This window comes from Haematobia irritans, chromosome 2 (genome assembly GCF_050003625.1).
Source record: "Haematobia irritans isolate KBUSLIRL chromosome 2, ASM5000362v1, whole genome shotgun sequence".
In the NCBI taxonomy this organism is placed as follows: domain Eukaryota; kingdom Metazoa; phylum Arthropoda; class Insecta; order Diptera; family Muscidae; genus Haematobia; species Haematobia irritans.
Genome location: NC_134398.1, coordinates 78,293,057 through 78,296,317, shown reverse-complemented (window position 1 = coordinate 78,296,317; position 3,261 = coordinate 78,293,057). Strand labels below are relative to the sequence as shown.

At 33.1% G+C, this 3,261-nt stretch overlaps 1 long non-coding RNA gene across 1 annotated transcript; it reads right to left on the bottom strand.

The window, feature by feature from the left end:
- Positions 1–1,117: 1,117 nt before the first annotated feature.
- On the bottom strand, positions 1,118–2,694 carry LOC142223057 (uncharacterized). The gene is made up of 2 exons (XR_012718526.1): positions 1,587–2,694; positions 1,118–1,530 (listed from the first exon to the last, which is right to left on the bottom strand). It is a non-coding gene; the product is annotated as an uncharacterized LOC142223057 (long non-coding RNA).
- Positions 2,695–3,261: the final 567 nt, after the last annotated feature.

Below are 3,261 nucleotides of genomic sequence, written 5' to 3'. Positions count from 1 at the left end.
AAACTAATGTGGTAAATGGTTTGATGTGCTCAGTAGCCAATCTCCCATCTTCCTCTTTTATTATCTTTGATTTAAATAATCGTCATTTAACTAAAGAGTATTTGACACCTGTAGCAAAATTTAATGTTCTTGGCAAAATTTCATACATTTTATGAAACAATTTCGTTCTTTTTATGAAATTTTCTTACCTTTTACGAAAATTGTTCATGCATTTTATGAAATTGTTACGTACTTATAATGAAACAATTTCGTACTTTATATGAAAAACTTTCATACTTTTTGTGAAAAATGTTCGAACTTTTAGAAAAAAATTTATAGTCCAAAGTGCATTTGGTTGTAGTAACAACAAAAGTGTCATCACTACTTTACACCTTAAGTTTTTGAATAACTTTTAGTTCGGTTGCTCCGCATCTATTCATAGCATGCTGTCTAATGAGAAGTAGCATAGACATGCATTAAAAAATTAAATAAAGGAATACACTCAAGCACATTATCAAAGTCAATTTTATGTCGCGAACGGTATTTTTTCAACTTCAATGAAACTTCTTCGTTATTTCAAAGAAAATGTTTCGTACTTTTTATGAAGAAATTTTAATGCAGAATGTTTCGTAAAATATTCTTAAATTCGTAAAAACTTCTTAACAAAAGTCGTGAAATTTGAAGAAAGTTTCGTTAAAAGTACGAACTTTTTACGAAGAAAAGTTAATGTAGAATATTTCGTAGACGTTTCGTATATTCGTAAAATGTTCTTCGTAAAATTTACGAAAATGAATGAAATTTTCGTTGTTTTAATGAAGAATTCACGAAGAATAGTTAATGAAGAATTCTTCGTAAAATTAACGAAGAGATTTTTTTCGGTGTGGACAACTCCCAAATGTGGATAATATTTAGGCGATCGTGGGTGTCCAGTTTTGAGAATCTTCGCTGTAGGTTATGAATTCAATGAAATCAACTGAGAGTTCTAACTCGATGGCAATATTCTGTATTTGAGATTCAAATAAAACTCCATTTACTACTACGTCCAGAGGTATATTTATACAGTCGAAGCTCGGTTTTACGAACGATATATTGTCAGGCCCTTTCGTTATTTAGAAAAATTCGTTAAATCGAACTGAAATTTAAAACGTTTTATAATCTTTAATTTTTATTGGAAATTCACATTTTTCTGTCATACAACTAGAGCTTTGTAAACACTGGATGAAATTAAGATGCTAAATACGTATTTAAATTATAATTTTACTTAAAATAGTCCTTTAAGGATTTTTGTACTACAACGACTTGTAGGCTTTTTTGAACGGCTTCTTCTTGAAGTTCTCGTAAAACTAAAGACTTGGATATATCGATGTTATTTTCTTCACTCCATTGAATGCATGTTTCCAAACATTTCATGGCATCTACATATCTTACTCTGGTCTTAGTTCTTGATGTATGCCGTAATACCTCAATGTTCCCTTCCTCATCCTCATCGCTAAAATTATCCTCCAAATCATGATCATTCCATTCAATTATATCGGCTGGACTGAAAGTGAGCTGAAGAGTTGGAGAGTATTGTAAATTTGTGTGATTAAAAACTGGTGTTTACTCACGGTGGGAAAAATCGAACTGAGCAATCGTACTCCGCGCCTTATGCAAACAACTTCATCTTGTTGAGTTAGGATGGAGAGAGGAATGTCTTCTTCATCGGTAGTTAACTTTTCACTCAAAATTTTGTTCCAACTACTCGCCAATGTTTCCTACTTTACGGATTTCCAAGCTAACCCAATCATGTTTGCTGCATCATACAGACTTAAGTTTTTTAAAAATTCCACTATGTTGTCTGATTGCGACGAAACAATTTTCGATAAAACGCTACTTCTATAATGCATTTTCAGCATACGAATTGGATTTTGATCCATTGGTTGAACAAGTGGAGTAACATTTGGTGGCATATAAAGCGTCCATATTTTCCCATCTTTAGTTTGCTTTGCCAACTCTTCTGCTGGTGGATGACAAGAAGCATTATCCAAAATTAACAATGCATTTAGTGGAAGCTTCTTCGATTTTAAAAAATGTTCAACCTAGGGAGAAAGGAAATCAATAATAATTTACATGAATTGCGCTCTAAAAACTACTCACCTCTGGAACAAACATTTCAAAAAAACAAACTTTGAATATACCGGAATTCATCCACGAGTTTTTTGCGTGGATATAGTTTAAGGGCAAAGTCTTGTTTCTGAAGGAGCGCGGCTGCTTGGATTTTCCTTATAAGCAAGGGTTTTATTCTTTTCGTACCAGACGAATTAGCACAATGGAGAACCGTCACTCTTTCTTTCGACAATTTTCTTCCGGGGGCCGTAACTTCTTCCGCGTGGACAAATGTTTTATTTGGAAGCATTTTCCAAAATAAACCTGTTTCGTCGGCATTAAAAACTGCATCAGGTGTTAACATATTCGATTTAATGATATCCTGTAATTCTTTTTTAAACGGTTCAACAGCGCCTGCATTCGAAGATAACTTCTCACCAGATTCCTTAAGTAGACGAATACCATATCTTTTTTTGAATTTCGTAAGCCAGCCTTCACTTGCATTAAATTTGCCACCCTTCGGTTTTCTCTGAATTTCAATAGCTTTTGTTTTTAATGTCATTCCACTCACGGGAACAAATTTTTTCCTTTGCTGAAGAAACCAAGCGTAAAGTTTGTTTTCCATTTCTGGGTATTCTCCTGCTCTTACATTCATACGAGACTTTGCCCCATTGTTTGTTTCTTTTAGATTCGAAAAGATCTTTTTTTTTTGTTTTTTTAAGGGTGCTTATTCACGACTTAGGAATTCCGTACTTGTTTGAAATTTCAGAAAGGCTTAAACCGTTTTTGCAATCATCTAGTATTGCTGCTTTTTTACCCAAAGGAATTCTTTTTCGACTCATTGATTTTTAATTCACAGATCGCTTTCACAGCTAAATTGCAACTAAACTTACTGATGTTTGATGAACGCAACAAAAAAAAAACTTACGGTATTACATGCTGTTGTTCTTCTTTGTCTTTTGTTTCTTTACTCACATTTTGTATTTATGGCTTATTTTCCTATGATTTAAATATCATTCGTTAAATCGAGCGTAAATTTTTTCAGCCGTTCGTTATTTAGAATAGTCAATGTAATGAATTTGGACGTTCGTTAAATTGGATTTTCGCTAAATGGGATATTCGTTAAACCGAGCTTCGACTGTATTTCAACTTTTTTATGCAGGAGCATGGCCCTTCGAATATTCAAAAGCATACGAG